This window comes from Zalophus californianus, chromosome 7 (assembly GCF_009762305.2).
Source record: "Zalophus californianus isolate mZalCal1 chromosome 7, mZalCal1.pri.v2, whole genome shotgun sequence".
NCBI classification, from domain to species: Eukaryota; Metazoa; Chordata; class Mammalia; order Carnivora; family Otariidae; genus Zalophus; species Zalophus californianus.
The window spans coordinates 135047637-135071193 of record NC_045601.1 but is presented as its reverse complement, the minus strand read 5'-3'; the positions used below and the strand labels follow the sequence as shown (position 1 = coordinate 135071193).

The 23557-nt window shown below is 43.5% G+C and overlaps 1 long non-coding RNA gene and 1 pseudogene across 2 annotated transcripts in view; both read right to left on the bottom strand.

Annotated features, from left to right (window-relative positions):
- The window catches only part of LOC113927613, a 39351-nt gene that overhangs the window by 7334 nt on the left and 8460 nt on the right, over positions 1–23557 (bottom strand). For both annotated transcript variants that reach the window (XR_003521682.1, XR_003521681.1), the window contains exon 3: positions 4115–4222. This is a non-coding gene — a long non-coding RNA (uncharacterized LOC113927613). The remainder of the gene's footprint in view (positions 1–4114; positions 4223–23557) is intronic.
- Positions 21273–21355, bottom strand: LOC113928217 (annotated as a pseudogene).

Here is a 23557-nt window from a genome sequence, read left to right as displayed (position 1 = left end):
CAAAAAGGTTGCAGATCCATACTATTGCTCCTTAAGGCATTATCTTTCCCAGCTAAAATCTATTCAGCAGCTGTCAGTGGGACTCCCACAGCATGCCTTGGCATTGGGTTGGGTAGCTTCGGGGTTCTGAATGTCAAATGGATAAGCATGTTTCTTGTGTTGTGCTTTTCTGGACAAATCCAGGGATCAGTCACATACCCAGATGCTGAGTGTGCGGCTTTCTCTGCTCCTAGCTGTCAATCAAATGGCTTGTGACTATTTCTCCCTTTCCTAGGCTTGTCATGTTTTTAAGAGATACAAGGTGTTCCTTTCCCTTAAGGAGTACACTGCATTGGCCATGCTTAAATAAGTGGGTTATAAGCCCAAAGGAAGCTTCTGCCAGAGATGTAATCATGCAGAAAAGGAACTTGACTAATTCTGCACAGGCAAGAGAGATCTCATCTTATTTTAGATGATTCAATGGGAACATTATGATTAGTTTGGTAGAGTTGTTATGCTAAGTGTTTGTTTGGGAATTTCTGTGTCTATGGCAATTTCTGCTGGGCCTGGCACCACAATATTTGCCTTACGCATTTACACACAGGTGTCGAAAGCACATTTACAGATATTCACATCAAAGGCACCCATTTGCTATCCGAGGCAATCAAAAGGATCTCTCATTATGCACCATTTATGCCAATCTGCCAATTTGGAACTTTTTTTTTCTTCTTTCAGGAAACCATAGTAACACTGTAAATCATTGAGGGTGTTGATATCTGTTTAGCCACACTTTGATAATAATATCTGCTTTTCCAGTCAATGCTCTGAGAACATTCTGAAATATACCTGTCTTTGTTCAGGCCATTATAACAAAATAACATAGACTGCATGGCTTATAAACAATGGAAGCTAGTTTCTCACAGTTACGGAGACTGGAAGTCTGAGATCGGGGTGCCAGCCTGGTCAGGTTCTGGTGAGGGCCTTTTCCCGGGGTGCAGACTGCTGACTTCTTATTGTGTCCTCATAGGGTGGGGAGCCGCGATAGGAAGTAAGCTCTCACATGACCCATATAAGGGTGCTAATCCCATTCATGAGGTCTCCAGACCTCATCTCACCGTAATTACTTTCCAAAGGACCCACCTCCTAATACCATCCCATTTGGTAGTAGGGTTTCAACATATGAACTTGGGGGGTGGGACACTAACATTTCAGTCCATAACAATTTTATAAAGCAAGGAAAGATGTCACTGGGGAGGGAACTGAAGTATACCAAGAGAGTAGAAGAGGGGCTGCCTGGGTGGCTGAGTCGGTTAAGCGACTGCCTCTTAATTTCGGCCCAGGTCATGATCTCAGGGTCCTGGGATGGAGCCCCAGGTTGGGCTCCATGCTCAGTGTGGAGGCTGCTTGAGGTTCTCTCTTTGCCCCCGCCCTCCCCCAACCCAAGCTCTTGTGTACTCTCTCTCAAATAAATAAATAAATACTTTTTTAAAAAGGTTATTTTTGTGGGTCAAATAGGTTAAAGTAGGAAATCACACATACATCTCTCTTGCAGTACCTAAGAATAAAATTCATCCAAATGTGCACCTGTCTTGCCCCAGCTCAACTACAATTTCATAGAGGCCATTTATGAAACTCAGTGCCTCCCAATTCACCCCCAAACATCTGGCAATGGCACGTACCTTCTCAACTTTCAACCCAAACTAATTAATGACAAAGTATCGTCAGTTCAGCCAAATGAATCTTTCATAGTGAAGTCCTCTCTTCTGTGGACCGTGTCTAAGAAAGAATGTACTATCCCGAAACCCTAAAGCAGATAACCAGTTACCATTTGATAAAATATCACGAGTTTACAAAACTTCTTCACTCACAGCCTGAGCCGGCTGGGAATCTGTCAGAAGCAAGTTTCTCAGAGAATTTCTTGTTTGTCAATCAAAGGACACCGACAGAGGTTCCTCCCTTTGGGAGGTGTTAGTGGCAACTATAAGGATAAAGTCAGTCACTGGATGACAATGGTTTGGAGTCATTGCTTGCCATTTGGAGTCATTAGCTGCCACGCTTCCAGTTTGTTCATCCAGGTAGCTGCCGGGACAGTGCAAACCATGCACTAATCACGAAGTGTCCGATTGTTTGGGCTTACGGGGCGGCTGGTCACACCACAATTCTCAGGGGAGGGGTGGAGCAGAGAGCGCACATTCTAAGAGCTGGTACCCTCCAGATATCCAAGGCGCACTTTGCTCTGAAGTCTCAGCAAGAGAGGATTTGCATACTAGTTTTCTTCCGCCATTTGTACTCACACCCACAGAGCCTTCCCCAAGTGACCCTCTTCTTATATTTTCTTGGCTTTGCTTTCCGCCCTAGTTCTCCCAGTTCTTCCCCCTTTTACATTATTCATGGCTTTTCTTTCTCACTTAGTAATTTATTTCACATTTTATTCATACATTTGCACCCCCTTAACCCAGGTCCTTATCTTGAAAAATGCTCTAGAGCGACCAGAGAAAGTAGCAAATTATCAGGGGTTTTTTTCTTTTTCTTTTCTTTTCTTTTTTTGAGAGAGAGTTTCTCAGTGATTATATTTTCATTTTCAACAGTTGGAACTGAGCAGTGGTTCTCAATCATGGTTGCACAGTGGCACCATCACAAAATACTGATGCCTAGGCTCACCTCCAGGGATTCTGTTCTCATTGGTCCCGAGTGAGACTCAGCACCGGGAGTTTGGAAAGACCCCCAGGAGATTCTAATGTGTAATCAAGGAGGAGAGTCACCACCATGGGCAGCGCTGGCCAGCAAGGCCATCTTTGGGACTTTAGAATCTGTCCACGTCCTCTCTCAGTAGAACTATCTTCCTGTAAGATTCCATCATAGGTCAGAAAAGCTGGGCTCAAGTCCTTGCCCCACCACGGTGCGCCCCTGGGCAAGTCCTTCCGTCTGTCTGAGCCGCAGGATCTCCATCAGTAACAGCTGCGTGCCCCGCCCTGGTGAGCTGGAAGGTGGCACCACCACCAAGGATGCACACTGAGCTCCTGGGTTAGAACCGGGTCTGCACTGCAGTGGGTAGAGTCGGGGACTCAGGGGAAACTGAATGAAACTGTGCCAACTAATTAATGGTGCCTGTGGCCATGCACAGATCCCCTGCATGTCACCAATATGCCCCTGCTGTATGTTCTGAGAAGTCACCTCTTTAGGACCCCCGATGGGGTCTTTCCAGCTTCCAGCTCTCAGAACCTCTGTGCCTCCCACTGGGTCTCAGGCAAGTATCCAAAAAACCTTCACTGACCACCACCACCACATACATCAGCAGAAGCTTTTGACTTTATGGCATAGGCCTTGACGTGGCCCAATGGAATTCTTTCCCCTGCTGGTGGTAGAATGGAAGAAGAACCAGAATTCACAGAGGAAGCCAGCCAGAAAGGGGGCAGAGTCTCACCTTCTTTCTCTGCTTAAGAACATTCAAGTTGCTGCCTCTTCCAACACGAAGCAGAAGTTGATGAATGTGAACAAGAGAATGGAACCCCAACCCTTATGTCACAGGTGAAAAAGCAGGCAGTTCTTCTAACTAGACCCCAAGCAGTCGAGTTATGTGGTGTCACACTTTCCCTGATGTCACACTGCCTCCCCTTTATGGGAAGATGATGCCTTGGTTTAGGCAGGTCCTTAACTGAGAAGCAGAGTGTCTTTAAAAAAAGAGGAGGGAGGGTGGGACGCCCAGGTGGCTCAGTCGTTTGGGCATCTGACTCTTGGTTTCAGCTCGGGTCGTGATCTCGGGGTTGTTGGATTGAGCCCCGAGTCTGGCTCTGTGCTCAGTGGGGAGTCTGCTTGAGATTCTCTCCCTCTGCCCCTCCTCCCCCCCGTCCCAACTCACGCTCACTCTTTCCCTCTCTCCTAAATTAATTAATTAATTAAAAAAAAAGAAGGGAAAGAAAAGAGGAGAGGAGAGGAAAGACATCATAAGCCATGAACTTGCTGTTCTGTGACACTTGAGGCTCAGTCCCTCCTCAGGGCATTTGCCCTGCTTTTCTCTTCTCCCAAACGCTCTTCATCCATTAGCACTGGCTCATTCCTTCTCTCTTCAGGCACCTCCCCATTACCTCCTTTGCTCCTTACCTGCTCATCCACCACAATGATCGCTACTACTTACACTTATATTATTTACTTGTCTGTTGCTTGTTTGCTAGACCATGAGCTCCCCTGAGGGATGGAGTTTGCTCCTCTTGGTTACAGCTCGCTCCAGCGCCTAGAACAGGGTCTGGCAAAAAGAAATATGAGCAAAGTGAATGACAAAATGAGTGAATGAGTGAGTGGAACCTGGGGAAGTGGAGTTGTCTGCCTTTGCAAGGCAAAATGGCTCCGTGCCACAGACTCTACCCAATACCTCAGTCCCTGGCCCAGCTCCGTTCTGCATAGGTTCACAACCTTCTGACTTCCTTTGCTACTCGCTTACTTTCTATCTCCCCTACTAGAATGCAAACTCCATGAAGGAGCGGATTTTTCTGTCCACAGTAGCCCCAGCTTTTTCCCCAAAGCAAGGACAGTACCTGGCAACACAGTGGCAATTCAATAAATATTTGTTGATAAATTAATGAATACCTCACTCAAAAGAAGGGAAAGCCAATCACTCTTTGGTAAAGGTGGTATTTTTCAAGTGTGTCTCCTTCGTCATCAGCCTCTGTGGTTTTACTCTCCTCTCCTTGGAGAGATTGCTACCTCCCTCCATGGTCCCCCGTGGCCCATTGACGCCTTCCTCTCCTCACAACCAACACAGAGCAGGTCTTCACAACAGCCTCTAACAACTGTCCCTCCAGTGCTTCTTCTGGATCATCCGCTCTTGCTGTTTTGCCTTCAATCCCAAGGCCTTCCTTTCCTTTTCCACCAAAGGCCTACATATCCCTCAGAACCAGCTCTTTCCTGAAGCCTTTCTGACCCACAGCCTTCTCTGAATCTCTACAGGAGCTGGTACCTCTCAAGTGGTACTTAGGATGCATTAGAAGAGCTGGCTGGCTCTTTGGAGACTGTGTTGGTGAGAACGTAACCCAAGAATGTGCTCCCCAAGACTCAAGAAGGGTGCTCAGTGGCAAGGAGTCAGCTGCCAGCGCACTCATGCGTTGACACAAGAATCTTCAAGCATCATCAACATCTTTCTCCCTACCCAGCTGAGGCCACCTTCAACTCTGGGCCATAGCACCTCTCCTGTCCCTAAGCTTGTTACAAATGGGCTTACTGCACAGATCCCAGAACCTCCCCAAACTGCAGCTATTGCCCCTTGTCTCCATCCCTGACCTTGACCTCAGCCCCCCCGGGTCTCAGGACCAGTGGACCTTATTCGTTTTCTTCTTTCAGACTTCTCCAGTCTTCTCGCCGTCATCCAGAAGCCCATATTCTGGCCATTTCTCACAGCCTGCAGGCAATTCTGGGCCACTCATTACAAACATCCTCCCACCTCTGTTCATCAAGTTAACATTACATTTGTTTGCTTCATTTCCCAGTAGCCCACAGCGTTCTGTGCGAGCTGCAGATTTGTATAGTCGAAAGCCTAAGACTTAAGACAGGAGTTGCCCCCCTTAAAACAAACCATGGAATCAGGGGACTCTAAAAGGAGGCTTTTAAACACCCCTCTAGTGCAGTTTCTCCCCTGCTTGCCCACCCCTAATTTTTATGGGAAGCACGAGGCAATCAGGAATGTGGGTGGACATTTCTATTTTCTCGGGAGAAGTCATACTGGGAGTGGGAACAGGGATGAGTGACAAGCTTTTGATAGATGAAACATTTTCAGGCTTACTAAAGATTCTTCGAGGCAAACAGACTCTACCTAGACTTCTTCAGAGTCAAATTTAATATCTCCATGTTGCTATTTCCTCTCTTCATGGCCAAGCTCATCTTTTCCCTTATATGCAGTCTCCCACTCACAGGTTGCATTCACAGGGGGCACATTTGTCAGATAAGCAGTATAAACATAGTAAGGTTTATGGGCTATCTGATAATATCCCCTTCTGTTAATATAGCTAAATTCAATATTATCCATTCATGTACTAATGAATTTACTCATTCATTCACTCAATAAGTAAGCATTGAGCAATGGCCACTGCTGAGCACCATGCTGGACAGTGGGGGTAATGGTGAGCAAGAGGGACCCAGACCCTGCTGCCATGGGTCTTGCACAGAGGTGAAGGGGGGTCAGATCACAAAGAAGTAAATATACCAGATAAAATTATAGATTGGAATAAATGTGATAACTTTGAGGCAGAGTCTACTTTAGATGAGGTAGTCAGAGGAAGCATCTAGATTTTGGAGGTAGGCATGGAGAATGAGGATAACCAGGCTTAAAAAGAGCTGGGGTGGTGAAGTCTTCAGGCAGAGGGTGGAACAGGTGCAAAGGCCCTGAGGCAAGAGGAGACCGGTGTGTGGTTTGGAGGAGAGAGAGCAGGCCAGGTGAGCTGGTTGCCCCCAGGGGAGGAAAGGCAGAGCTCAGCAATTGCTTTATGGCCTCTGAGGAGCCTTCCTGTTTTCAACACAACTCCCTTGAGTTGCTTGAATGGATGGAATTTTTATTAATCCAAGGGTGCCTGCGCTACAGATGTTCAGACACCAAGATAAACCTTTCCTGACAAAAGTCACAAAATTATTCTCACAGTGTCTAAAAATCTTTGCCTCATGAAACTTCCTTATAGCCAAAGTAACATTTTTCTAGACCTGAGAGACCTGAGTTCATTGCTCGATCCCTAAAGCATGAAGTAGAGTCTGCATGGACGACAAACACCCTTCTGGGGAGGAATATTCATGTTTGCGAAAATGACCTTGAACTTCAGATTGTCACCAGGACAATAGTGATGGCACAGATGGCATTAAGAGCCTATTTTTCTTTCTTTTGTATCTCTTGAATCTTTTATCGTTCAATAAAATGTGAGAAACACTAAGGCAACATAAAGGGTGACTCAGCAATAATGCCCGTAATTCCAATTAATAAGAGATAATTCATGTAAATTGTTGGCACATTTCCTGGCAAATGCCCCATTAATGCTAGTTGTTCTTTTAGGATAGAAAGGGTACACCCCAGCTTAAACCTAAAGAGTTTGGGTATTCAGAGGGAAAAGACCTCTCTAAGTTTTTTCCAAATGAAATCTCAAATCATCTTAAGAAGGAAACCACCACCTTTAGATTGTGCATAAACACATTTCCTTTCGAAGCCCAAAATGTCCCTGGATTTTCAAAAACAAGGCACTTAAGATACCACCACCATTGGCTTTGGCTTCTTTCTTCCCGTTTGATTTCCTCCCATTCTTGTAGGTCAAGAGTTATTATTCCAATGGTTGACTCAGTTTTTTTGTTTTTTTTTTTAAAGCCTGATTGGGTCGATCTGTCCCATCCTGGACCTTTCGCAACAAAAATCTCAAGCCCATTCAGAGTGGAAAGTTTTCAAGCTTAGGAAACGGTTTCAGTGAAAGGAAAAACAGATCACAAGCCCACCTTCGGTATTTGGCTGGGAGGAGACCCAGTCCGCAGTGCCCTGCTTTCTCTCTGACTTCATGCCTACAACTGTGGTGTGATAGCAACCAGCATTCGACTTGCTCTCCTGCTGTGGCAAAATGTGTCAGACACCATGGGGGCCTCTGAAGACTTGGACTGGAGGACTGCAGGTAGGATGTCAGGATTAGCAACTTAATGAACCCGTGATTCTGTAAGAAGTGGCTCTACCGCTAGAACTGTGGTCCAGGAGCTCAAACATGCCCTAAGGTGTTTAGCGAGATTGAGGGTCTTGTTGCCATGCTGTGTTTCTCTCCTGTTTGGGTGCGGAAATAAAGGGCTGAACAGCTGTCCCCTTATGCAGGCCAGAATTGTGTGGGGCTTTCCTTCATCACATCATATTTCTGTACCCTTCCATCTCCCTGTCAAGTTCATTGGGGTAGGGGTTCTATGTTATCCACCTTTGTGTCTCTAGAGTTTAGTACAGTGTGCTCAATAAATACATGTTGAATGAATGAATTTAGGTGTTTTTTTTTTTTTTTTTTTTTTAATTCCCGTATGTCAGGACCAGCTGGGTTGTCTCAGAGAAGACTGGGTCAGTGGCTGGGTGAGAGTGAACTCTCAGACCACCCAATCACATAGATGTCCCTGTTTCCTGGGACAAGAACATGCTCAGCAAAGCATGCTGGGAGGTCCCAGACCAGGAGAAGCATCCATCTCCCCGGACACTGCCCCTTGTAATCCAGTATAGTCACCTAACACCAGTACTTCTCAGTATTTTTTCACACCAGGATGTACATAGAAAATGATAATATTTATACAGCAAACTGGAATAAGCCACTAAGGCTGCTTGCGGCGAAGAGACTGGCCCGGGGGCTCCAGGTGCCTCTGGATGACTGCGGAGCTCCGCCAGGAAGCACACTGCAACCATCTGGCAATCCCAGGGCCTGGGACAGCCTGGACACCAGCATGCCCTGCCGTGCTCATTGCAAAAAGTAGTTTTCAGCCAACCGTGACTCCTAAATATCAAATCCATGATCAGGTATAATTTTTTCCAGGACGACTGTGCCACCTCGCTGTATTTGCCAGTCACATGATAATAATTACTTGTCCACCAGTATGCGGACAAGGATGATCAATTCGGGGCCAGATGGGCATGGCTGGCGGGCTGCCGACTAAATGCAGGTTACATAAAAAGTCCCTGAAGATACACACACTAGCTTAGATATGTATAGCACTTCATAGTCATGAAAAGCTTTAAAGCCCTGCACATCTATGAATAACAAAGTTTGGTCAACAACCTGCAGAGTAAAAAAAATAAACAAACACAAATCTCGGAATAAAATATATCGTAGAAAGTCCAATCCCTAAGGCTGATATCCCTTCCTTTTATGTCTCTTAGATGTTCATTCAGGATCAGTGTACTCCTAGTTTACAAATAGCTTCAACGAACTTGAATCTGACTAACCAATCACTAAAAGAGATAAGGAGGGAGAAGAGGGTACTAGAGATGACATGTGAGGGTCACATGGGCTTCTTGGGATGACATCCATTAAGAGACCACAGTAAAAGTTGAACTTTTACTGAATCCAAGTTCAACCACGATGTCACAATGAGAAGTGACAGCAACTAGCGAGGGGAGATACAAACACACAGAAACCTGGGACTCATAAGGAGACCACCGGTCTCATGTATCTCAACTGATTTTGAGGGCATTACTGTATTAACATAAGACTGTATAATAGTTGATATTAATAAGAATTGACAACTCAAGCACCTGGGTAGGAACAGTCGGTTAAGTGTCTGACTCTGGTTTCGACTCAGGTCATGATCTCAGGGTCGTGAGATCAAGCCCCACGTCAGGCTCTGTGCTCAGCGTGGAGTCTGCTGGAGATTCTCTCTTTCCCTCTCCCTTTGCGCTCCCCCCCCATTCTCTCTCTCTAAAATAAATAAATAAAACTTTAAAAAAATTAAGAATTGACAACTTAAGTCAGGAAAAGGTTAATTGTGTTCTTCATACTCTGTTTAAGAATGCACGCAAGAGTGTGATCTATTTTCGAGAGCTTTCCATTTAAAGTCTTTTAAAAAAAAAATCATTCCTTGACGATATAAATCCTGAGCTATATAGAAAATTCAGCTATCAGCTTCTTTCTCAAGGGCTCCAGATAATCAAAATCTTACACAGTATATGGTTTTATATTTTGCAGAATCTGTTGAATAGAGTTTTATGTTCTGTGTCCTTTATTTTAACAGCCAGTATAGAAAATGATTTCTGTTTTCTCTTTCTCTGTAGAAGCCCACTACATTTAGTTGCTATTTATTTAAATGGAACTTGACTGACTTTGAGTGACCCTCAGCTAGATTTTTTTAAGTCTCCTCACCCCTGCTCCAGATAAAACCATAGTATCCCAGCTATTTTTAGCATCCACTGGGAAGTTAGAAGCAGTGTTCTGATCTTTGTCTCACATAATTCAATAATTACCATAGAAACAATGGGTTCTTGTATGTCAATTAGCTTGGACACACTTATCTGACTGACAAATCATTTTTCCCTTTGAGAAAAATCAAGTATCCCCAGGATTCCTACTAAAGAGAAGTCAAATATTCAGATTCTCTTAAAAACAAAACGTGATGTGTGAATATACAGTTTCGTGGATGCCTCCACATGTGTCCCTTGGTTATATCAGACCTTTGGCAAATTCTGTCCAAAGATTCCAACGGGAGTTGGGGCTGAAGGAAACTCTCAGCCTTCTTCCCCTATCCAGAAAAGATGTCAAGAAAGGAAGGAAACACGAATGAGGACCCATTGTGTGCCCGATGCTGAGAATTATGTTCATTCCTACAACATTTCCATGGAGAGAATAAATATCCCAAGACAAGAGGTTCAGAGAGGTGACACACTGAGTCTGAATGTCACAGCCAGTGGATGGAGGGGATTACCCCAATGAAATGATAGAGGCAGGAGCCCACAGGTGCAGGGAAGACCCCTTGCTTACCTCCACTGAAGCTACTTACAGATAGTTTGAGGGTTTTATTTTTGTGACAAGAGAATGAAATTCAGTGCAGACACGAGATGCCAAAGTACACCTAAAAGGACTACATGGTGGTTAGTGTAAGCGAACCTCTCCCAGGACTCTCCATCCTGTATTGTGCCCATGATGATCCTAGAGCACCACAGCTAGCTTTTCCCCGGGATGCTGTGATGGAGGCAAAATAAAACCATGTGAGCTCCTATTGTTTCTGAGCAGAGCAGCATGGCCCATCTTGGAGATCAGCCTGTAAGGATTTAGGGACAACTGGGAGACCATGGGGGCCCAGGGCAGGATCTCCTCTGGAGATCCGTGATAAGCTAGTTGTTTCCCCCTTGGAAGATCCTTGCCCGGTTAGGTTTCTATCCAATTGTTTATCCACAAATATGAATAATGCCTGATTAAATAGTATTTGGTTAAACTTGTCCATTAGCCAAAAAACCCAATTATTAATAAAGATTTATAAGAAACCTTTCAGTAACTCTATTCACATACATGAGACCCTCCCAGAAGTAACATTGTTCTCTTACCGTCTCATTCGGGTGATATGAAATAAAGCCCAATTTTTTAATAAGATGGTTGATACATAATTTTGTAACAAATTCAAATTTCTCAGGCCATAAACTCAGGAGGGCCAAATACAGAGTGCTCTTTGCTTTATCATCACTGTACTTGGGTTTTGCCTTGAGTTTGTTGGTTCCTGATGGTAGACATAACCTGACTTGGCAATTCAGAGTTCTCAGAGTCATTTCAGCTTTAAACACCATCACTTCAGAACTTGCCCCCCATCTCTGCTTGGGGCTGGCGGGAGGGGCGCTGGTGCATCGAAATCCAGGGAAGAGGCAAGGCATGGGGGCGGGTGTCAGCTGGCACTGCCTGATGGCCTGAGTTCATGCAGCATGTATCCCCTTGTCCTGAATGCATTGTCCTCAAGTCTGCTGTCACTCAGCCACTTGAAAAAACACTGCTGCCCCTGTGCCCCATGGGTCTGCAAGGGGCTTATATGAGACTACCTCTGGCCCATCTCACCAGCTGTCCCATGGTGTCATGTCTCCTCTCGTACATCAAAGTGAAGCAGGAGATATCATAGGTGCCTACTACCACTCCGAGCCCCAGGGGAAATTCAGGGCACAAAATGCCCACACTGACCTCGGGGTTCCATGGCACCCTGCTTTGCAGACTGGGCCAAAGGCAGCAGGGCACAGGCCCCCATCACTGCTTCTCGGTTATCCTCCTCCCTGACTCTCCTTCTTGTCCCCAGACAGACTCAAACACTTAAGGGCTGAGCCCATTGGCTTTTATGTCCTTGGGATGAAGCATTTCCCCCAAATCTGTTGCATTGACAAAAACATTTGCTTTCAACACCCAGGAGCCAGGCATTGAGACACAAAAGCTCTTTCTGACAACCGATCATTTCTGTGAGAAGTTCGAAACTCTTATTTTGAAACTTAAGGGCTAAAAAGTGATATTCTAAGTTGCTTTGCTGAGGTCCTCCTTCCTTGAAGCTATAAACCCCAGAGTGCCTAAAAATATGATGCTCTCTAATCCCAGGAAGAGACAAGCAGGATTATCCCATTAATAACACGAAAGAAGATGTTGCACCTGAGTCTAACCTCCATGTACATGAGCCCCCAGGTATCTGAGCCCCCAGGTCCTACGGTCTCAGTTTTCCCAGCCTCCCCATCAATGGCTGGCCCCCACACCCAGACTCTGGTTCCAACAGACAGTGGTCCACAGGGGCAGGGGGAGCATCCCTCTGCTTCATCATCCCACTACTTCCACACTGAGATGGAATCTCCCCACCAATACCATAACCTGGCCCATGATCCTATGAAGACAATTTTAAGCAGCGGGCTTGTGAACCAGAGCTAAGAGCTAAAATTGAGCTATAGTTTGGACTGAGATGCGAAAAATGTGTTCATGCAGCTCTTCAAGCACCTAGATTACACATCATGCCAGGGACTGCTGGCTCCCCTCTATCCTTATGATAAGAGTTCCTGCTTTTGTCTTTTTTTTTTTTTAAGATTTTACTTGTTTATTTGAGAGAGAGAGAGAGAGAGAATGAGAGATAGAAAGCATGAGAGGAAGAGGGTCAGAGGGAGAAGCAGACTCCCGGCTGAGCAGGAAGCCCGATGTGGGACTCGATCCCGGGACTCCAGGATCATGACCTGCGCCGAAGGCAGTTGCTTAACCAACTGAGCCACCCAGGCGCCCAAGAGTTCCTGCTTTTGAAACAGGCACAAGGCTCTCAGGAATCAAGACCATATTGTCCTACCTCCCCCGCAACCAGGTGTAACCAAGTAATTAAGTGCTGGTTAATGAGACGTCAGTGCAAATGTCGTGTGGCAACTTGGGTAAAACCTCCTTAAAAGACACTTGGCACCCACCCTTCGCACCATCCCTCCCTTCTCTTCCACCTGGATTGAGGCCGTGATAGCTTTTACCCCGCGGAGTGTCACACCTTGGGGATGGGCAGTGGAACGGTTTACTGGAAGGAGCCTCGTTTCCCAAAAGGCTTTGTTGAGCCGCTGTAGATGCACTAGGCTGCCTACCTCTGGACTTTTGTGGTGAAAGAATAAAACCTTGTGTGTTTAAACCTGCTGCTCATTTGCATCATCTGTCTTATGCAGTGAAGCCAATTTCTGACACATCCACATCGTAACTACATCCACTTCTGTCTGGGCTGGGGTCGGGGGGGTGGGGGCGGTGTCAGAGAGCAATCTGTAGTTGTCACAAGCAGGGGTATTCATGAATGATTCGAACTGGCAGCAGATTCGAGAATCAGGCCGGGTGCAGGAAGGTTTTTTCCTGCAGCTCTGGAATGTGTATTTGATGGTGTCTCCTTCCCTTCTCATGGGGAGAGGGATGGCTATGATATGAAGGGTCTGTCTCTTGTGCTTCAGGACGCCAAGTGCCCTTTTCCTGGGACTTGTGGGGATTCGCTGTGGTTGCCATAGAGACCAAGTGAATCCAAGTTCAACCACGATAGCTAGGCCTTTTTATTCAAAGGGACATATTTTGAAAAGGAAACGAGTATATGAGATAGCAAGGTGACTCATCTTTCATTAGCGTGGTGAAGCATGCTGAAGCCTTCCTTCACGATCTTAATGGATGTCATCCCAAGAAGCCCATACTTGTGAGTGAATCATGAAATGATTAATTCAATACATTTTCCCTACCCACCCAGCACCTGGTCTCAAAGAATTCTCTTCTTCCAGAATTTCAAGGAAGAAAATTAAGTCATCGACTTACCTTCTCCACCATACCAAATAAATACATACTTTCTAGCCTTTTTTTTGCCTCCTCTCACTCACTCCAGCATTGTGGAGCAGATTGGATGCAAATAGTGCTGGGGACCCCAAGCCTATTCTGGGCTCTGCCCTTAAGCCGCTCTATGGCTTTGGGTAGGAATGCTCTGAGTTTCAGCGCCTGAGGGGTAAGGTGGGGTGGCATCTAAGATTCCTCCCAAACCTAAGAACCTGACATCCCTCCCGATGTGAACTCTCCTCTCAACCATGGCAAGTACCTTAATCAGGTAGGTTCCCTAGCTTCTATCTTCCCAACTAGAATGCAAGCTGATGTAATAGGTACTCAATAGATGTTTATCCAATGAATGAATGGAGGAATGAATGAATGAATCGGGCTTCAAGATTAATTTGCCTAAACCTTACAGGTTTTTTTTTTTCTTTTTCCTTAATCAGTCAAATCAAAAACTGCCTGTCCCACCTGTAATCAGTATCTACTAGCAGCAACTTGGGATCCAAGACCAGGGGCCACCTGTGTTTCTCTTTGGCATCCCCAGCCATTCTTTGTCCCCGGGTTGCAGACCCAGACTCCAGGAACTGGGACTTCTGTGTCTTGGCCTCTTCTTGAGACAAAATTACATGAATGTAAAAATAACCCCAGTGCTGGTCCCCAGTAGCGTCCAGACCGAACTCAAAGACTTAAAAATCTGCAGGCACTTTTCAAAGCTCCTTTCTTCCCCTGTTCTGGACATGAGTCACTCTTCTTAGTTGAAGGTCAAAAGAAAACAAAGGAATCTAAACTCCTTTCCAGTCATTTCTGGAGAATTCCAGAGAGGAAGGGAAACCACACTGCAGAGGAAGAAGGAAGCAGGCAGGGGAGGCCAGAAGTGACTGGGTTTAACGCTGGGTCCCTGGGCGGGTGTTCTCGGGCACACTCGGCACAATGTGCCCCCTGGAGATGCCTCTCCCTGCCCCTGTGAGAACCTTCTGTCTGCAGTGCTCACAGAACCTGGGGGGACTAGAATCTATGTTTCTAGATATGCCATAAAGAAAAGTGCACTTCCTTCCCAAGACCCTCTCCTCCCTAGGCTACAGGCCCCCTGACCTCACAGTCATCTCTTCTTTCTGAGCTCTCTGTAGGTCCTTCCTCAGACACGAGGGATGGGCTAATTTGTGTGGACCAGGTCTCTCACTGTGCGATACTTCACTTAAGCCTTACAGTACCTGTGGAAAAGGTACAGTTCCCTTATAGGCTCAGAGAGATCCAGTGGCTCTCCTAGGACGTGGGGAGCAGCAGATTCAACCCAAGTTTACCACGTCTCCGGAGTCAGTGGTCTTTACCAACCATCCTTCCAGACCATTCCAGAGCTAGCTGTGGGCCCGTCCTGGGGCACCTGAACTGAGCTCTCATTCTCTGTATTGACTGATATTTCCAGAGGTGTTGTCTGCCGCTTATCATTTTATGGAGACCATTTCAACTCAAGAATCTCTCTGTTCTAAGACAATAAAAAAAATCTAAGAAAAAAAAAAAGAATCTCTCTGATTCTGATGATTGTCTAAATGGCCTAGTTAACATATTCAATTTTTTTCTTTTTTACTTCATTTTGCTTCTCACCGTATAACACATTTTCATGGTTCAGGATCAAAACCACATAAAAAGACTTCCTCAGAGATGTCTCACTTCTATTCCTACTCCTCTACCCTAGACCTCTCCCCACATCTGTTGTAGGTGACCATAGTTTCTGGTTTATCCCTCCAGGGTTCCTTTCCGCAAAGGAACCAGAGCATATGTACACACATACGTGCATGAGTGCGTATATATGACAGATATTATAGATATATATTATACAAATAATATATACGTGTACATTTATATTCTTATTTCCTCTGATTTCATACATAGCACATCGCTAATTTGCACCTTTTTTTACACTTAGCAATGTATCTTGGGGAACACTCTGTGCCCATAGTACTCCTCTTCATTCTTTTTATGTGGCTGCCAAATACTCCATTGTGTACTATCCCTTATACTCGTTTATTACCCCAAACCTCACTGATGGACATTTGCATTTCCAATTCTTTGCTATGACAAATAATTCTGTAATGAATGGCTTTGGGCAAACTTGCTTTGTATTGGTAGGGGTGTATTTTGGGAGGTTTCTGAGGAGCAGGGTCAAAGGGTAAATGCATACGTAGTTTTGTTAGATGTTGCTAGACTCCCGTCCATGGATGTTGTACCATTTTGCACTCCCATCTACAATATGTGAAGTGCCAGATGCCCCAAGACCACTCAGCTTGAATGTATTGGTCAGTTTTTTACTAATCCAACAGGTGAGAAATATCTCAGTATAATTTAATCTGAATTTCTTTTATTCGAAGTGTGGTTGAACATTTTTTCATATGTTTCAAGGCTATTTCCTTTTTTTTTCAATGAATTGTCTGCTGGTGCATTTTGCCCATTTTTCTGTCAGTTTTTTTTTTTTTTGTTATTGTTGTTATTGTTGATGATTTAGGAGTACTTGAACTATTAAGAGCTTAGTCCCTTATTGATTAAGTTGCAAATATTTCTCCCAGTTTGTCGTTTGTCTTTTGATTTTTGCCATACAAAGGAGTGTGTTTATACCTGGGTAGGTTTGTATAGGATCTTTTGATAGGATCTTTTCCTTTATTTCTTCTGAATACTGAGTCACAGAAAGGCTTTCCAACTGCTACATTGGAAATTCACCTAAATTTTCTCAGAAAAATAAATGGGTTTATATTATACATTGATACCTCCAAACTCATTTGGGGTTTTCCCTGTTATTTTTTGCGATGTACAGATTCAATTACATATTTTTCCGAGTGACTCTTCAGTTGTCCCTAAGACCTTTTATTAAGAAGTCCAACTTTCCCCGTATGTTTGAGATACCATATTTATCATATCTTAAATGTGTTTCTGTGTCTCTTTCTGGGCTTTTAATTCTGTTCTATTTGTCTTTCTATTCATTCATATTACATTCTTAGCGTGAGGACAGTTGTACCTCTGTTTGTAGGTAAAATGTCATCCTTTACTGATTTCTGTTCTCGTTGTCTCTCTGTATATACCCTGCTTTATTTTTAGTTGAAGTCAGATTTCGTATATTTGATGGGCAATGAAGACCCACCAAACTCCAAATACCAATGGGGGGATGGGAAGCAGAGACTTCTCGAGCTGCTCAGTGTCCAAGGGAGGGAGACACACAGCATGTCTTTCTTAGGCTTATCTCTGCATAGTGAGATGTTCCCCCAGAGCCTCCTTTAGTTATTCCAAAAGCTCCTATAATGTGACCTAATGAGTTGAGGTTCTTTATTCAGTGGAAATTTCTGACCAGGACACATACGTCTGTAGTTATCCAGGATAATTTTCCTACTAAGTCCTTTTTACAGACACCCTGACAGTAAGGCATCATTCCGTATGGGCTGGTTTTGGTTTCCGTGTTCAGAGTGAACTAATATCCAATTATGTCATCAGATACGGTAGCGGAAGTTACTCCTACCCCAAGCGGCAGCTAACTTCTTTAAAGTATTCCCTTTCCAACCAATTGAACTGTCTATCCTTTCCATATTCTTTGCACTTGGTTGGGCCATATTGCATGGAGGTTGAAGTGAGGTTGGAGGGGGGTTTGAATAATGTCTCCATCTTGTTCTGTGGTCACAAAGTCTTACTAATGACACTCTTGAGTGCTGCTAAACAAGTATTCTTACCCACCTGATCATCCCCCTCTCCTCCTCTCTTCCCTTCCCCCCACTCCTCTCCCAGCTTCCGTGTTTCATTCATTGCCTTACAACCCCAAACTTTCACAGAGATTTGTGAGGAAAGTACTCTTTTAGTTTCACCCTTCTCTTCAGGCAAAACCCTCCTCCTAGAGTTCCACAATGGCCCTGTTCATCCTTGTTCTGGGCTGACTTGTGTCCCCCTGAAAGGGTATGTTGAAGCCCTAACCTCTTGTACCTCAGAAGGTGACCTTATTTAGAAAAAGGGTCATTGCAGATGTAATCAGTTAAGATGATGTCATACTGGAGTAAAATGGGCCTTTAGTCCAATATGACTGGTGTCCTTAAAAGAAGTGAGAGAAACACACAGGAAGATGGCCATGTGACAACGGAGGCAGAGATCGAAGTGCTTTAGCTGAAAAACCAAGGAATGCTAAGGATTACCAATAAGCCGCCAGAAGCTAGGAAAAGGGAATGGGGATTCTCTCCAACAGCTTTCAGAGTGAGCATGGCCCTGCCAACACCTAGATTTCAGACTTCTAGCCTCCAGAACTGGGAGAGAATAAATTTTTGTTGTTTTTAGCCACCCAGTATATGGTTCTTCTTTATGGCATCTTAGGAAACTAATACAGTCCCAGAGTTTTGTATCAGGAGGATTTTGACCCACATAACTCCTGGTCTAAGGCGCAGACACAAGGGGAAACATTATACGTGGAAGTGGCCTTTCCCTTCTTTTTGTGAGACAATGTTTATTATTTCCATAAAGACTCAAGATGACACCCTATGAAATGAGGTGCTATTACTGGGTCCATATTCTCCCAATGAAATAGGGTCAACAGAAAGTACCTTCATTCTTGCCAAGAGGTAATGGTACTACTAGATACAGCCCTCTTCTCTGGCCAACTGGTCCTACTAATTGCCCACTTTTTTATCTGGAATTATCCTCACCTGTCTTCTCTTCTTACCCAAAGCCCCACCTCTCCTGGAGGCTCAGTTCAAGCTCCTCTTCCTCCACGAAGCCTGTCTGGACTGGACCAGAGCAGAGTGACCCCCGCCACCCCTGCGTTCCTGTAATAATCTCTGTGCTTCTCACGGATGTACGTGGAACGTGCGTTCCTTGCTATCTCATACTGGCATGTCTCCCTCATTCTAACATGATAAGTGCCTTTGAGGCAGCAATTATGCATCTGCACACTGAGTGCAGTACCTTGCACATTGTGAGTCCTGAAAATTAAGGAAATGGACAGAACAGGTCTGAAAGTAGGTCATTAATTATAAATGAAACAGGACCCAATGGCCGTGAGTGGAAACCTAAGTAACATGGGTTCCCATTGAAAAAGATGAAATCAAGCAAAACTGCTTAGAAAAGAAACATCTAAAAAGACACTTCTTAGTACAATAAAACTAGGAAGAACCACTGACCAGAGAAAACGGACTGGCTAGTTAAGATGGATCTGTCTCCCCTCAAATTTTATGTTTGTTTGTACTACTAGTTCCTTCTCTATCTGGGTTTTGGCTCCGTGTTTATTCTTTTGATCAATGTTTTGTGCTCTTATTTTTAAAAGTATCTTGAAATTGTAAAATTGCATTGTCAGAGAGGAGCTTAGAGATTTTCTTATTCATTTTGAGGCAAGAGAGAGACCTAGGATTTGGAGCCAGTTGTGAGTAAAAAGCCAAATCCTCTGTTTATTAGCTGTGGGATGTTGGCGAACTCAGTCACCTCTTTGAACTTTGGTTCCCTTACTATAATAATGGGAGAGTAAATAACTTCCAGGACTGGTTATTGGAAGGATTAAAACTATTGTGGTTATTGGTTGGACACTTACATAAGGCACTCAAAAATGGTAGCTTTTTCATAGAAACCAGAAAATTCACCTTTGGAATAAGTCAGATCAGTGGCTTTCACACTATTCCCCGGAGCCCTCGAAGTATAAAGAGGTGTCCCCGCAACCACAATGCTGACAGTGGCTGAAGGCAAAGGTGGTGCCTGATGGGCAGGGCTCAGGTCCCCAGACTCTCGTCAAGCAAGGCAGCCCCCATTTCCATCTATTTTATATAGGTTCCATCATCTAGGACTGCCCCATTAAGAAAAAAATAAGAGTTCAAAAACATGTAAACTCTTAGCATAGGACAGTGCTTTTCACTAGATGTTTACCAAAGCACACCTGTCTTAGTTACTAAAACTAAGTGTTCAGTCATTTAGAACAAAGGCCCCAGTACCAGGAGAAATAACACTGGATTTCAATGGGTCATTTGAAAAATCCCATATTAGCTGAGTAGAACAACTGTTCTCCCCTACAATAGATGCCCAGAAAGTTAACTTGCTCAAAAAAAAAAAAAAAAAAAGTGTATTGGATAAATGTCCAATAAATACCTAAACTATATACATCATAATGTTTTGAAGGAATAAATGAGGTAAGTGCTGGAAAATCTTTGCTATAAAAACATAAAGCATTATTATTATGTCCATGCTGTTCCATCATCAGCATTTAATTTGTTCTCCCTTATCTTCACCAGGCTCCCTGCAATCTGGAGATTAAAGTAGAGTCAGGGGTTGAAGGTCATCCAAACAAAACTCAAACCTGTAAAGGTCTAATAATTCTGACTGATTAGAACAACAATGTCTAGGAAAAGAGAGAAAAACAGGGAGAAGGTCTCACGACTGGGATGATAGTGATATTTCTGCAGCCGCTGTTGCTACTGGTTACCATTTACAGGTTAGTACACGCCCGGCACTACGCTAAGTACTCGGATCTTCACAACACCTCGAGAAGAAGGGATCATTATCCCCATTTTACAGACAAGAAAACTGAGGCCCAGAGAGCTTAAGTAATTGCATGCTATCACCTACTTCATAAGTGCAGTAACCAAGAGTCTACCCTAGGTCTTCTGACTCGTTAGGAAGGTGAAATGGATAATTCTTCTTACATTTTGGACTGGCAGTTTTCCCATTAGAAACTTTAACATAATTCTATCCTTTCTTTCTGTTTTAGGGAAATGTAGACATGTTTGATTGACTGGGCAAAATAGTTTTTAGGCCTGTAAGTACAAGGCTGACAGAGCATGTATATTTGCCTACCCTTCCTCCCAAGTTCCTATTGAGATGTTGATAAAGATATATAAGGGATGAGTACGTCCATTAGAATGCTGACAATGAACAGAAGGTCATCAGCAGAAATTTCGGTGAGTTGGATAAATGTCTGGGAGTCAGAAAGCCGACGGGACCATATCAATGTACCCAAACAGAGTGAAACTCAAGCCAAAACATACAAGTGAAAAGATTTGACCATGATCCTCAGCTAGATAGCCTCCAAGCTTGCAGCCAGGGGGTAAAAAGAATGAACATGGATCTAAGGCAGTGATCGGGGTGGGTAACCTCACCACAGACAAACCACAGAACGGCCTGGCCACTCACACCCTCCCTTCCGGCTCCATATACAGACTGATCTGCTAAATGGAAGCTTGTCTGTGGTGAATCTGCCCATTCACACAGAGCTGTAATCCACTTTCTGATTCAGAAAATTGCCTTCTAAGTAAGCACAGTTATTAGTGAAATCCATTCCATTGACCTATATTAATCCACATAGTTCTTCACTCACATAAGTAGTCGACAAAAGATCACAGGCATTTGAAGAAAATAAACGAGAGGCAAAATAAAAACTATCATGAACACAGAGTGGTCTTGGAAGAAACAGACCCCCAAAAATCACAAGAGATTATTTATTATTCTCAGAGCAAATTCACTGGCTATGGCATCCTTAAAGCAAGTACTGGCTGCTATGGGGACAAAGGGGGTCAATTAAGGAACAAGAAAGAACGATTGGAAATTTCAAATCATTATCAGAATTTTTCAATTAGCAATAATCACGCCTCGGATAAACCTCATTGGCTACGATACTGCCACTGTGCAAAGCTCATTATCAGAATTTTTAAAAAACTCAATGACGGGGTTAAATAATGGAATGGAAGGAGTTGAACACAAGGTTAGGGGCATAGTTAATAAAAGTAAAGGATATCTCCCAGAAGGCCAGATAGAAAAGAAAAAGCCTTGGCTAATAGAAGAGAAAAATTAAGTCAAGGTATATTTGAAAATAAGTACAAAAATCTCAGAGTTTCTCTAAAAGCAGTTCCAAAAACATTGTTGTTCATCTAGGTGTTCACTTTGGTATCATTCATTGAGTTGTACACTTATAATCTGTGCATTTTAATGTATGTGTTATACTTTAAAAGACACTTTTAAAAAAGTCTAATAAAAGAGAGTGCCTGGGGAGCCATTTGAACCTCCCCAAAAACCTGAGCAAATATTACTTTCCTAATTTAAAAAGCAATCAGAAAAGCAAATCCTCATCAAGTCAATATCATGGCAATATTGCGATACGCCACTCAAAATAGGCAAAACTGTTCTTCGGTTGAATTTGTCTTTAATAAAATAGTTATTTAAAAGATTCATTATGACAAATGCTCAGAAAACCCCCCAAAATTCAAGTGAATAATGAATCACTTACCAAAGTATTACTGCTTTGCATAAACTCATTAACGAGTGATAGTAAAAAGCTTGTAAGTATCCAGGAATTTGCTGAAACGTTTATTACATAACAGAGTGGCATGTATACAAGTTTTGCTAAAATATGTTCTTTTTCATTGTCATTCTATCTACAGAGAATGTTCTTTCTCCAAATTAAACCAAATTAGAAACTACAAAAGGAAAACTTTCAGATAATAACATGTGACAGAATTAACTTCAGTCAGAAGCTATATTCTAGCAGCAGAAATATTGGAAATACAACAAACAAATTATGCAGATCACAATGGAAACCACTTTAAACTTTCTTTTTCTTTCTTTCTTTCTTTCTTTCTTTCTTTCTTTCTTCTTCTTTTTTTTTGGGGGGGGGTGGGAGGGGCAGAGAGAGAGAGAATCCCGAGCAAGCTCCACGCCTAGCACAGAGCCTGATGCGGGGCCCAATCTCATGACCTGAGCTGAAATCAAGAGTCAGATGTCCAACCGACTGTTACCCAGGCACCCCAAAAACTACTTTAATTTTTTAAAAGGAAGATGTGTTTATTCGGACTGAACAGTGTTTATTTATTGTGTTATCATATTCTGTTCTGGACTTTAAAGTTTTAAGGATAGTTCATGTTGGATGTGTGTTTTTATTTTATCAAAAATTTTTTAAAAGACTGGCAGGAAAAAGAAAATGAGGGAAAAAAAAACAACCTGTGCATATATGTGATTTATTTTAAGAATGATTTGAAATCATGAGAGGAAAGGCACTATGCAGACCGAATTAATTTTTGGTCTTTGTTATTTAAGGTAAATAGTATTTTGTAGCAAAATTAATGGACGGTAAAAAAAAAATCTTCTTAAGCATGAAACAGGAAATTGAAAAACAGCAATAGGGCATTAGAACCATTTTTCTAGAACCAAAAATATCTTTTCTCCACTTCCAGCTTGTGAAAGTGGCAATACAGTGATTGATTCCTGTGGAAAAGTAATATTGCAATTTCCTATAAATACTAGGAACAACAAACAGTAAACAAAAACAAGGTTCTCCCTCTTTTCACAACTTGGTCACGGGTGGAGACCGGAAAGGTTAAATCAACATTTGCTCAACGGGGCAATGCTGTAGCTGCCCATGGAGGAATTTCTTGGCTAGATGCAACGTCAAGAGGTCAAAGCAATTGCCCAGCAATGAAGGAAGATAAACTCAGACAGGTCTGTCTTTCATTTCCCAGGGTCCAGGTTAAAAAAATAAAATATCTGGACTCTGAACTTCTTGATTCACGTGTCATGCTGGAGAAGGGAATGGAGTAAATCTCCAAATCTAGGCTTGGTTCTGTTAGAGTGAAGGCGAGCCTGAGACATGTTTTCCAGAGGTAACAACATCAGAAAAGCATCATAAGGCTATGGATCATAATTTTAGGGGATAAAATCTTACCTAAATTAATTGAAAGTAGAGAAGCCTCTATCTTACTTGCTTCTCAAAGTTCTGGGGTCATACCTGCAATCCCCCTCCGTTCAGGGAGCAGGACAGCTCTGGGGACCTGTGGTTTCATCTCTTGGGGGTCTCAGTGTCTCATGACTCTGAGCAAGCAAAGAACAGTAAGAATGATGAGTTT